Source organism: Nicotiana tomentosiformis, chromosome 4, assembly GCF_000390325.3.
Source record: "Nicotiana tomentosiformis chromosome 4, ASM39032v3, whole genome shotgun sequence".
Lineage (NCBI taxonomy): Eukaryota > Viridiplantae > Streptophyta > Magnoliopsida > Solanales > Solanaceae > Nicotiana > Nicotiana tomentosiformis.
The window spans coordinates 59067989-59082592 of NC_090815.1; positions in this window are offsets into that span (position 1 = coordinate 59067989).

The following is a 14604-nucleotide window of genomic DNA, read 5'->3' on the forward strand; positions in this document are numbered from 1 at the left end:
TCCGACTACGGTGCCAATCCTAAGGCTTAAACCTCCATTTAGGGACTAAGTGTCCCAAAACACTCTGAAAACAAAATCGATATGGGAGAAGCAGTTAATAGGGGATCAGGACTATAACTCTGAAAACAACCGGCCGGGTCGTTACATCTTGTGACAAAGGAAATTAACTTACATATAGAAAAATGATATGTCGTGTGTGTTGCAATAAAATCATGAGGAACCGTATTCTTTTTTGTAGGAAAAAAAAGCGATGCAAATATGAGTTCTTGTCCATGTGAAATTGGTATGTTCGTAAATTTAAGAATAGGTAGGAAACCTGAATTGGATTAGAATCCCATGCAATTAATATTACAATTTTATTCAACATGGAATTATATTTTGAAGAAATAATTTGTTTTTGAAGGGCATAAAAGTCGATTAAGATTTCGGGTATATATATATATATGTGTGTGTGTGTGTGTATGTGTGTGTGTGTACGTGTGTGTGTTAAAATAAAAAAAAGAATAATCCTTTCCCAATCAGGCCTCCACCCTCCTCCCCTAGCTAACCCACTGTACGTCGACCAAATCTCCAGCAAGCTAACACGCGGGCGAGGTTGAAGGGGTCTTGCGCAACCTTCGGATTATCGCAAGCGCAAACTTTGCCCCCTTCATCGACAACCTCTCCTTTGTTCGACTACTCGTGTGCGCCTTAAGTTGAGGAGAGTTGTTCACAAGCAGTGGTTATGAGCTCTTTCTTGTTCCGATTCAGAAGAGGCTACGCACCTTTAGTTGCACTATTGGATTAAATAACCTTTTTCTTAGTACCAAGCGACGACCTCACCGCCACTCCACCTCCTTCCTCAAATTCTCTTCTTCAGCGACTTCTTCCATCATGCTTAACCATCAATTTCAAAAAGAATCATATAGGTGATACTTACTAGTTAAGAATAAGCTTTAAATTTGTTCGAGAATTTTTAGTGTTATTACTATTTTTCTTTATTAATTATTATTATTACTAATCCCTCCATTTAAAAAAATGAACCTATTACTATTTGGGAAGTCAAACAAGATTTTTTTGACCATATCTTTTGCAAATAGTTTTTAAATATTTTGATATTTAATTATTGTGACTTATAATACTTATTATGTAGTTTCTAAATATATAAATTTTATTTTAAATTAGTCAATTTGATCCTTATACTCCGAAAAGGTTCAAACATATTGAAACATAGGAAGTATTATTTATGTATATATTTAGATACTCTTACTTTATTTGGAATTAGTCAACGATGATATATGTTGAACATAAAGAAAGAAGTGAGAATTCATATTTATAATCTTAACTTTGTTTGGTACTGAGACATAATTGTTTATTGCTATTGTTGGTAAAATAAAAGCATTATTTCTCTAGAAAAGCTTGGACCAACCTTATTAAAGAAATCAATGCCAATACTATAACACACTCTCTCTGTTTCAAAAAGATTGGAACTATTTCCTTATTAGTTTGTTTCAAAATATTGGCACCTTTCAATATTTTCTTAATAAGAAGCATTTATAGCCATACAAACGCTATGCCAGATTTTAGACCACAAGTTTCAAAAGTTTTACCGGCACACAAATGCTAAGGCTTATTTAAGACCAGATATCTCAAAAATCTTTCCTTCTTTATTAAAGTTTGTGCCAAGTCAATCTAAGACAACCTTTTTGAAATGGAGAGAGTAGTTTATTACGAGTCTTGACGAAGGCAATAGAATGGAATTTGCTCTTTCTTGTTGAAAAAGCCGCCTCAAAAGGATATGCGGTGTTCTTCGGATAGACATTAGCTAATTTGATATTTGGACATAAGTATGTTTGGTATAACAAAAGTCAATTTCCATAAAAGTATTTTCTGTGAGAAAGTCATTTCTCTAGTGTTTGGTTAATAGAAAATGCGTTCTTTCCACCAAAAGGGGAAAATATGCCGTGGCGGTCTTAATCATAAAAGAGGGACCTTTTATGCAATCAACACTAACGAAAATAATGTCTTATCTTCATGTTGGTGTACAAATATGAAATAATTTAAGAAATTTTATTTGAACTTTCATAATTAGTATTCATATACAATATCATCGCAGTTTCTTTCTTGAAACAACATCAATTTTTGCTTTACAATCTTGGGAATATCTTATCCCCGCGACTATTTCTTAAAAATTTATAGATCTTGGGAGTTTTGTTCTTTATTTCTCTGTAACACCCCGAAAATTTTTGAAGTATTTCAGTATAAAGCCCCTTAAATTTCGCAAGTGAATTCAAGGTTTCGTGGTGCCGTAGTAGGCTTACGTCTTTTAGGTTAAACAATGCACCGGAAAGTAAAGGAAAATTTTTGGCAGAAAAGCGCGTTTAAGCGGTCCATTATGCAACCGCATAATCACTCTGCGGGCCGCATAATGGCCGCAGAAGTGAGCAGGAGAAGGACCAGTCTGAGGGCAATTGTGCGGTCGGCTATGCGATCACATAACTATTATGCGGTGCATTATGCGATCGCATAACAGTTATGCGGACCGCATACACGGATAAAATTTTGATCATTTTGGTCTGTAATTATGCGATCGATATGCAGTCCGCATATCCATTATGCGGTCGCATATGCGACCGCAGAACCTGTCCGGAGCTCCATTTTTTTTTTAAATCCGACCCTACTTCGTTAAATACACGCTTTGGGTCATTTTTGAGCAAAAATCTGATGTTTTAGAGAGAAGGGGGAGTGTTTTAGAGAGAGAAAAACCCTAGGCTAATTATTCATCATGTCTTGCTCAAATCATAAAAGATTAATAAAGAAAACCCACAAGTTCTTCATCTAAGAGGTAAGGTTCCATACCCTAGTTTTCAATTTCGAATTTGGATAGAAGATGGTTGATTAAGAGTATGATTCATGGGTATGAGATTCTTATTTATACATGCATATACCAATAAGAATTGTGGAAAGATTATTGAGCTGAAATAAGTAAGGATTGGGTTGTGGAGTGAAAAAAATCTTGTAGGAGAACCTTGTGGCTAAAATTGCACACCTAGTGTCTGATAAAATGCTCAAGTGAGCTAAGACCATGAATATCTTCCTAATTGTTGTTAAATTTTGTTATGTCTCAAAATAGATTGGGATTGCTAGAATTTCCGGAACGTTGTAGTAATTTACGGAAAGCTCAATTGAGGTATGTTGGCTAAACTTTCTCTCTTGAAAGTGAATTCCATAATGTTACCGTGAGTTTCAAAGTATGGGTTACGTATTAAAATATTGTGGCTTTGAATCGTATTTTAAATGAAAGCTAGTATGCCAAATTGTGTGAGAAAATCTCAATATTCTTAAGACTCTTAATTGCTCATATGTGTACCTAAAGTCTTGATTGAGAATGTCTTATTGTTCATAACCTATAAAGATGGTTGGAAGTGAAATCAGTGAATTGGGAATATAAAGTGTGGCCAACGTGCCAATAGTGAAAGGTATACTTGTGGCCAATGGCGCCGATGTAACGAAATAATGTGAGAAAGGTTATGAAATGAACTTTGACTCAACTATTCCAAAATTTACTTCGATAATATAATCGGCTAAAAGTTTATGAACTCAAGTGATGCCCATATGTGGTTGTTTTAGCTAATGCTATGCTTTGTAAGTAATTTTCAATGTGCTTTGAATTCTTACACATTCGTAAGTGGAAATTGTGTATGATTATAATTTGTGCTTCGATTGCCAATCATTTTACTCCATTTATTGGAAAGAAATCGATTATGTTTAAAGGCTTCATTACTAATGAACTTAAAGTTGTGATTTCCGGAATATTCTACTTGTTGATAATTATGATGATGATCTATGAAAGGGAAGAAATGAAAGTGTGGAATTTAAAATACGGCCATTGTACCATGAATAAAGAATCATATGTATGGCCAAGATAGCCAATGAAATAATAATGTTGTAAGTGGTTGAAAGTACGGATTAGGTGATATGTGATGTGAAAAGGTTAGGAGATGTACGTATTTGTACTTTTGTTTCCAATGTGTTATGAAACCCTATGGACGGTCTTTGAAACACATAGGTATATTGTGTTATGAAACCCTATGGATGGTCTATGAAACGCATAGGTACATTGTGTTATGAAACCCTGTGGACGGTCTAAGAAACGCATAGGTACATTGTGTTATGAAACCCTATGGACGGTCTATGAAACGTATAGGTATATTGTGTTATGAAACCCTATGGACGGTCTATGAAACGCATAGGTACATTGTGTTATACAACCCTGTGGACGGTCTATGAAACACATAGGTACATTGTGTTATGAAATCCTATGGACGGTCTATGAAACGCATAGGTACATTGTGTTATGAAATCCTGTGGACGGTCTATGAAACGCATAGGTGCATTGGGTATAAGGGGTATAGATGTACGGTATGAATAAATATTATGGACGGTCTATGAAACGCACAAGTGTATAATATGATAGGTGAACACTAAGGACGGTCTAATGTGACACATTATTAATACAGATTATAGGTGCCCCTTTTGTTGTCCTTGTTTGTACATGTTGTTTCAATTACATTATATTATGTGTTTCACGTATAGATCATATGGGCATTCTATTTTGAAAGAGGATTTTTAGCTATACATACTAGTGCTATTCGACAGTAGTAACGTCCCTTTTGCCGGGGGCGCTGCATCTTTAATGGATGCAGGTGGTTCTACAGCAGGTGGCATTGATCAGTGATAGCAGTGCACTCCTTTCAGCTGATTTGGTGAGCCCCACTTCATTTCGGGGTCATGTATCTTTTGTTTCTCATGTACTTTGTGGTTGAGGTATAGCCGGGGGCCTTGTTGCCGGCATTTTCATATTACTCTTCAGTTGTACTTAGAGGCTCCGTAGACAGGTTGTGGGTGGTATTTGATATTGAGAATTGGATTAGAACTGTTGGTATTTGGCAACATATTTTTCATTAAATCTATAAACTCGTACTATTTTGAAAATATTGAATGATGTTGTTAATGGGAATGAAATGGAAGCGGTCAATGAAATCTCTTCAGTATTTGATTAACGGAGTATATCTCCTCTTTATTCACGAATTAAATTTGGGTAGAAGGAATTTAATAGGCTTGCTCGGTCGGGTTCACTTGGTTGAGCGCCAGTCGCGCTCCTCAGTTTTGGGGCGTGACAAACTTGGTATCAGAGCCTAATGTTTTAAAGTGTCCTAGGATATCTCGGAGCCGTGTCTAGTAGAGTCCTTATTATCGGTGTGTTGTTTACCACATCTATAATTAGGATGCTACATGGGTATTTAGGAATAATACCCTTCTTTCATGTTCTTGATCATGTGGTAAAGTTGATTGTAAGATTGTTCGTTCGTTAACTGGTGCCTTACTCTAACTTTCAGTATATGGCGCCTAAAAAGAATGAAAGAACTGGCCAAAGGGCCAATATCACACCAGGAGTGGCAGTTGATCATATAATTGATGATGCGGGTGAGCACCCAAGGAGTGAGGATATTCCTCCAGTTACTACACTGCCTGATTCTACTACAACTGATCAGACTGCACCTATCCCTACACCTACTGAAGGTGCAACAGTTCCTCCAACTGGTGTTCCAGCTCCACCTCCAGCTCCAACTTTCGATTCTGGTGTTTCTGATGTTGATGTTAGGGGAGCCATACAGATGTTGGCACAAATAGTGGCTTCCCAGACCCAGAGGTCAAATATTGCACCCACTTCTTCCAGTCAACCAGGGGATTCTATTAGTTCTAGGGTGAACGGGTTTCTCCAGTTGGATCCTCCAGTGTTCACGGGTACTGACTTAGAGGAAGATCCCCAGGATTTCATTGATGAGATGCACAAAACTCTCAGAGTTATGCGTGCTACTGAAACAGAGGCAGTTGAATTGGCTTCATACCACCTGAAAGAGGTGGCGTATTCTTAGTTTGAACTATGGGAGGAGTCCCGTGAAGAAGGGAGCCCTCCGGCAAGGTGGAATGAGTTTACTGATGCTTTCATTGACCACTTCTTGCCTGCTAAAACTAAGGCGGCCCGTGCCGTTGAGTTTGAGAGCCTGAGGCAAGGTAGCCTGAGTGTATAGGAGTAGCATATGAAATTCACGCACCTGTCTAAGTATGCTATTTACATGTTGCCCACTATGGAGGCTAGAGTGCACCGATTTGTGCAAGGACTTAGTCCCTTGGTAATTAATGAGGCCACAACGGCTGCATTGAATTTTGATATTAATTATGGAAAAATGGTGGTGTTTGCTCAAGCTATAGAGGATCGAAAGTTAAAAAGAAAGAGAGAGCTAGATAATAACAAAAAGACCCGATCCACGAGCAATCTTAGTGGCTCATACAGTGGGGGTAATAATAGAAAGGCATTACATAGGAGAGTGTCATCCAGACACGCGCAGTCAATTGCTCAGTCTTCAGCTAGAGCACTACCATCAGGGCCTGATCAGCATCGGTGGGGCCATAGTAACCAAAGCAACTATGGGTCTAATCAGCAGGTCCATTCAAATGGGGATTCTCAGCTGCAGCCAAGGCCCCCATGTCCCAAGTATGGGAGGCATCATTTGGGAGTGTGCCGACGTGGCACGGATGAATGTTTCGGGTGCGGAGTCAAGGGCCACCAGCTAAGGCACTGCCCCAACAGTCAAGGGACAGCAAGTAAGTCCCTCAACCCCAATATTAGGATATCCTAGCTATATGGTTTCACTCATGAATATTTCAGATTCTAACACATATCATGAGCATGTTGAATTGAAAGACAGATTCGCCGTATCTCTAGTCCTCTCATATAGGATCAACTATTGTGAAGGGTTAAGCTGTCAGAATGATAATAATATCACAAGTGCTCAACTTCTTTTTCATCCTCGTAGGCTTGTGGCAGAGATTCCTTTTTATCAATGCCTACTAGGCAACTCTATGCCTCATGTGATGTCATCACAATGATTAACCATGTCAGCACTATTGGTAGTAACCTTCATGTTTCTTAGGATATAACCTCCTAAAATACCGTGCTCAGTACCTTGATGGATTTTTGAATAATTTTAGCCAATCTCGAACCTCGATGTTCATATTTATAGAAACCAGTGGGGGTTGAAGGTTCAATCATGTCAAAGAAGAAGCGTTATTCCGTGATCATATATATTGGATAAGAAGTTTTATGGTAATATTCAAGCTAGCACATCTTAAAGAAATTGTTGGAGGTTGCCAAAGGTTTACTTTGGGTATTCGGCATATAGATTTAGAATGGAAGAAAGTGAACAGGTTATTCTAAATGATTTGTCTATGAATATATTGTGTGAATTGTTAAGAAAGGTAAAGTATATTTAGTCACATCAGGCCTTATGAAATCTTGAAGGAAATAGGCCAAACTATGAGTATGATTTTTCCCTAATTATTGTCCTCCGTATACCGGTGTGTGTCTATGTGTATGAAGGTGGAGTTAATGAATAATTGAATTATGAGGAGCAACTATTTACAAACCTTGTTAGATAAAGTCCAGAAGTTAAGATTGCCTCCGTCAAGTGCTATGGCGAAACCAACAGGTTGAAGAGGTTACGTGGGAGGCCGAGGAATAAATGAAGAAAAGTATCCTTACTTGTTTGAATAGCTATGTATTTACAAAGTTATGAATTATGGAAATTCTAAAAGTTGCTTTCTATGAGTTATGTATCATTTGTACAATTGGCATAAAGGGTGTTTCCTTCTGGTAATACCATATACCGCTTGTGAGGCCACAGTTTGTGTTGTTTTGTATTATGTTACGTCGTTGGATTACATATATGTTGTTAGGATATGTTTTCTGGGCTCTCTGATAGGTGGATAGGCCTAGTTACAAGGGAAACTCTGGCGAAATTTTTGGAGATTTTGGGAGTTAGTCAAATTTGGGGCTGCTCGAACGTGATATGAAACAAACTGCGTTGCACGAGAATTTAATAACAGGTTTTGACCCTCATTCGAGGATGAATGATCCTAAGCGGGGGAGAATGTAACACCCCGGAAAATTTTGAAGTATTTCAGTGTAAAGCCCCGTAAATTTTGCAAGTGAATTCAAGGTTTCGTGGTGTCGGAGTAGGTTTACTTATTTGAGGATGGTATAAAATCTTCGCGGCGAGCTTGAGAGCCACGGTTCGGACTTTTTAGGTTAAACAATTCACTAGAAAGTAAAGGAAAATTTTTGGCAGAAAAGCGCGTTTATGCGATCCATTATGCGATCGCATAATCACTCTGCATGCCGCATAATGGCCGCAGAAGTGAGCAGGAGAAGGGCCAGTCTGGAGGCAATTATGCGGTCGACTATGTGACCGCATAACTGTTATGTGTTGCATTATGCGATTGCATAACAGTTATACAGACCGCATACACGGGCTGTTTTTTGATCGTTTTGGTCTGTAATTATGCGACCGATATGCGGTCCGCATATGCATTATGGGGTGGCATATGCGACCGTAGAACCTGTCCGGAGCTCCATTTTTGGTTTTTTTTTAAAAAATCCGACCCTACTTCGTTAAATACACGCTTTGGGTCATTTTTGAGCAAAAATCTGATGTTTTAGAGAGAAGGGAGAGTGTTTTAGAGAGAGGAAAACCCTAGGCTAATTATTCATCATGTCTTGCTTAAATCTTGGAAGATTAATAAGGAAAACCCACAAGTTCTTCATCTAAGAGGTAAGATTCCATACCCTAGTTTTCAATTTCGAATTTGGGTAGAATATGGTTGATCAAGTGCATGATTCATGGGTATGAGATTGTTATTTATACATGCATGTACCAATAAGAATTGTGGGAAGATTGTTGAGCTGAAATAAGTAAGGATTGGGTTGTAGAGTGAAGGAAATCTTGTAGGAGAACCTTGTGGTTAAAATTTCACACCTAGTGTCTGATAAAATGCTCAAATGAGCTGAGACCATGAATATCTTCCTAATTGTTGTTAAATTTTGTTATGTCTCAAAATAGATTGGGATTGCTAAAATTTTCGGAACGTTGTAGTAATTTAAGGAAAGCTCAATTGAGGTATGTTGGCTAAACTTTTCTCTCTTAGAATTGAATTCCATAATGTTACCATGAGTTTCAAAGTATGGGTTGCCTATTAAAATGTTGTGGCTTTGAATCGTATTTCAAATGAAAGCTAGTATGCCAAATTGTGTGAGAAAATCTCAATATTCTTAAGACTCTTAATTGCTCATATGTGTACCTAAAGTCTTGATTGGGAATGTCTTATTGTTGATAACCTATAAAGATGGTTGGAAGTAAAATCAGTGAATTGGGAATATAAAGCGTGGCCAACGTGCCAATAGTGAAAGGTATACTTGTGGCCGATGGTGCCGATGTAATGAAATAATGTGAGAAAGGTTATAAAATGAACTTTGTCTCAACTATTCCAAAATTTACTTCGACAATATAATCGGCTAAAAGTTTATGAACTCAAGTGATGCCCATATGTGGTTGTTTAAGCTAATGTTGTGCTTTGTAAGTAATTTTCAATGTGCTTTGCATTCTTACACATTCGTGAGTGGAAATTGTGTATGATTATAATTTGTGCTTCGATTGCCAATCATTTTACTCCATTTATTGGAAAGAAATCGATTATGTTTAAATCCTTCATTACTAATGAACTTAAAGTTGTGATTTCCGGAATATTCTACTTATTGATAATTATGATGATGATCTATGAAAGGGAAGAAATGAAAGTGTGGAATATAAAATACGGTCATTGTGCCATGAATAAAGAATCATATGTATGGCCAAGAGAGCCAATAAAATAATAATGTTGTAAGTGGTTGAAAGTACGGATTAGGTGATATGTGATGTGAAAAGGTTAGGAGATGTACGTATTTGTACTTTTGTTTCCAATGTGTTATGAAACCCTATGGACGGTCTTTGAAACACATAGGTATATTGTGTTATGAAACCCTATGGATGGTCTATGAAACGCATAGGTACATTGTGTTATGAAACCCTGTGGACGGTCTAAGAAACGCATAGGTACATTGTGTTATGAAACCCTATGGACGGTCTATGAAACGTATAGGTATATTGTGTTATGAAACCCTATGGACGGTCTATGAAACGTATAGGTACATTGTGTTATGAAACCCTATGGATGGCCTATGAAATGCATAGGTACATTGTGTTATGAAATCCTGTGGACAGTCTATGAAACGCATAGGTATATTGTGTTATGAAACCCTATGGACGGTCTATGAAACGTATAGTTACATTGTGTTATGAAACCCTATGGACGGTCTATGAAACACATAGGTACATTGTGTTATTAAATCCTGTGGACGGTCTATGAAACACATAGGTACATTGTGTTCTGAAATCCTATGGACGGTCTATGAAACACATAGGTAAATTATGTTATGAAACCCTGTGGACGGTCTATGAAACGCATAGGTACATTGTGTTATCAAATCCATTGTGATATGATATCCTGTGGACGGTCTATGAAACATATAGGTGCATTGGGTATAAGAGGTATATATGTACGGTATGAATAAACACTGTGGACGGTCTATGAAACACACAAGTGTATAATATGATAGGTGAACATTAGGGACGGTCTAATGAGACACATTATTAATACAAATAATAGGTGCCCCTTTTGTTGTCCTTGTTTGTACAAGTTGTTTCGATTACATTATATTATGTGTTCTACGTATAGATCATATGGGCATTCTAATTTGAAAGAGGATTTCTAGCTATACATACTAGTGCTATTCGACAGTACTAACGTCGCTTTTATCGGGGGCGCTGCATCTTTAATGGATGCAGGTGGTTCTACAGCAGGTGGCATTGATTTGTGATTGCAGTGCACTCCTTTCAGCCGATTTGGTGAGCCCCACTTCATTTCGGGAACATGTATCTTTTGTTTCTCATGTACTTTGTGGTTAAGGTATAGCCGGGGGCCTTGTTACCGGCATTTCCATATTACTCTTCAGTTGTACTTAGAGGCTCCGTAGATAGGTTGTGGGTGGTATTTGATGTTAGGAATTGGACTAGAACTGTTAGTATTTGGCAACATATTTTTCATTAAATCTATAAACTCGTACTATTTTGAAAATATTGAATGATGTTGTTAATGTGAATGAAATGGAAGCAGCCAATGAAATCTCTTCAATATTTGATTAACGGAGTACATTTCCTCTTTATTCATGAATTAAATTTGGGTAGAAGGAATTTAACAGGCTTGCTCGGTTGGGTTCGCGCGGTTGAGCGCTGGTCACGCTCCTCGGTTTTGGGGCGTGACATTCTCCACTTCTCATTTGATCTTCAAGTTTGAAATTCTTGTTTCTTCACAAGTTCTTGAAATTTTCCTTGAACTGTGCAAGTTCCTGAAATTTTCTGAAATGTGCCCTTATATAGTCCCCCAGTGTTTGTATTTGAAATGTGAAAACTTAAACACTGAGTCTTTGGCTTCACCAAATTCTTATCCTTGGTCCTTTTCCCGAAAATGAATCATGTACGGGACCCGTAGATATTTTCGATAAAGACTGCTTAACCCTTTCCATAAAAATTATGGTAACCTTGACCGAGAATAATTAGATATTCCGTGTGTCTTTTTGGGTATAATGTCATCATTTGGTTTGGGTTAGCTTTTTGCCTATCATCTAAAGATTTTAGTAAAACTTATATGAACAAATAAACAATGAATTAAGAGATACCTGACATTGGGTACTTTTTCAGAAGTAATACTTCTTCAAATTCATTGCATTCCAATTAGAAGTCAACACTTTCCCTTCCATAGTCTCTAACTCGTATGCTTCTTTTCCAGCAATACATCGAACTCTATACGATCGGTCCCAGCTCGGACCTAATTTCCCTGCATTCACCGCCCATATGGACCGGAACACCTTTCTAAGGATAAAGTCCCTAATTTTCAAAATATCATAGATTTGCCTTTGTGTTATAATACCATTCTATCCTTTGTTTTTGACTTTCCATATGTATCAAAGTTGACTCCCTTCGTTCTTCTACCAAATCCAGATCTGTACATAGTGCTTCCTTATTGAATAATTAATCTGTATGTTTATATCTCAGGCTTGGTTCCCCTATCTCCATTGGGATTAGAGCTACGGTACCATAAACAAGTAAAAAAGGAATTTCTCCCATACCTGTTTTGGATGTTGTTCAATGATGGTAGGCTATAATCTCGTATTTTAGTCGCTTATTGCACTCTAATTTACTGCACTTTTATTGTGTTTGAGATTTAATCGCTAGTTTTTTGTACTTATCGTGTGTTTTATGCCTCGTAAGAGTGATTCCGAGCTATGTATATGTATGAAATGAATTCGAGCTATTTGGAGCTTTGATCTGAGTAAAAGCCCAAGGGATTAAGCCGGGATCGCGTTCGAGGGTTGAAAACCACATCTGGATATCAAAAAACGAGGAAAATTCCGTACTCTGAGAAGATCCCACAGTCGCGGCGTGTGGGGCGCCGCGTGGCGCGCCGCGCTTGTGCATTTCTCTGCTGCCTCACAGATTTCAACTCTCAGGATTTCTCCACTAATTCCCCACATAGCGCGTCGCCCCATGCGGCGTGCCTGTGAAAATTTTACAGAGTAATTGTCCTAATTCGCATAGGAAAAGGTGATTTTGTTTCGGCCTAACCCTGCTTGGTATAAATACATGGAAAAATATTATTTTCTAGACTTTTGACACATTGGAGACCTAAGGAGGCTAAGGAGGAGTTGGAGAAGCAAAAACACAATGATTTCATCATTCAATCCTCATTCAAGACCCGAGTTTTGATCGTTTTACGTTTTCCTTTACTTTAAATATATTTCTGATGAATTGCTCCATATCTATAGAGTAGTTCTCTTTAGGGTTTGATGGAATTGGTGTATTGATATTTTTTTGTGGATTATAACTCTAGTTTTATGTATTGAATCATTTTGGATGATTTAACTGTTGCATCTATGATCACATGTTCATGTAATCGAGAGAGACATAACTTATGATACCTTTGCATTATCTTGTTGGTTGAGTTCATTAATTCTTCTTAGTAATCGAATAAGGCAATTTGAATTGTTGATTAAACATAGTTAGGAGGATAATCAAGAGAGTTTCTCCTAAAGATCAAATCATTACGCATTCTTGCATATCTTCACAGAGCTTAAATTGGTTCATATTGAGAGGTTGGGACTTAATCGAGGGAGGAGTTTCTACTAAATAATTATACTGATAATTAAGTGAATTCGAGAGACTGACTTGAATATTAGAAGTGAATTATCTAGAGTTAAATCCCAGACAATTATCTTGCACCTATCCTATCAAAACCCTATTTCTTCCCATTGATATCTTCCTTTGCTTAGTTAGTCCTTGCCTCGATTGTCCTTAGTCAATTAGCTCTAGATTCTTAGTTAATTTTAGTATTAATCATATAAATCTAAATTGTTGATCATCTTGGATAGCAATCTAGCTACAAACTACGATAATACTGTTTAACTCCAATCCTTGTGGATACGATATTATATTATACTATATTCGACTAGCGAGCATATTTAAGTGTGTTTTTTGCGCTCGTCAAATTTTGGTATTTTTGCTGGGGATTGGAAATCAATAGTGTTTGAAATTGTTTGTAGTGCTAATTCAGTAATTTTTCTTTTATTTTTATTTTATTTTTCTCTTTTTATGTTTGGTGTTCTTTGACTGTGCGGAGGTTACAGGTTAGATTGGTGCATGACTCGAGCTTTTGCGAAGGAAGTGCTACCATCCGAACTCGAGATAGAAAAACAACTACAACAGGTGTAAAAGGAATGAAATCTCACCGAGACAACAGAAAAGGTTGGGAAATCCTCAACCAAAGAACTTATGACTGGAAACGGTGAAGATAATGAAGATTTGGCTGCGAGAGAAGCAGCCCAATGAAGAGAACAAGCTGCACCGGATGCTGAAGAAGCAGCTATTAGAGATGCACAGAACATCTATGAAAAAGAGAGAGGTATCAGACTTAATCAACATCAACCCTTGCCTGGGAGACCACTTGGCGATTATTCCAGACTGGTCTACAATCAAGGATTATCTAGTGTTCAGCCACCTCCAATTGCAGCTAATAATTTCGAGTTGAAGCAAGGGTTGCTCCAAACACTTCAAAACTATTGTGTCTTCAGAGGGAAGATGAACGAAGATCCAAATACACATATAATGGACTTCGAGGAGATTATGAACACCTTTCAATACAATGGTGTGTCACAAGATGTAGTTTACTTAAGGTCATTCCCATTCACACTCATAGATGATGCAAAGCAGTGGCTTCTAAGCTTGCCCACGGGAACAATTAGAACTTGGGAGGAGATGAACAGAAAACGCTTTGATAAATATTTCTCCTCAGCTAAAATGGGCAAGTTTAGAAGGAAAATCCATAACTTTTGCTAAAAAGATACAAAAACTGTTTTTGAAGCATTGGAGAAGTATAAAGAGATTGTTCAAAAGTGTCAACATAGTGGAATTGAACTCTGGATGCAACTCCAGGACTTTTGGGATGGATTGACACCAGCCTCATGTAGAACATTGAGCAATGCAGTTGGAGGTCCGTTGATGAAGAAGACTCCAGAGGAGATAGTCACAATTCTTGATAAGTTGTCTGAAAATGCAAATCACTGGCCATCTGAGA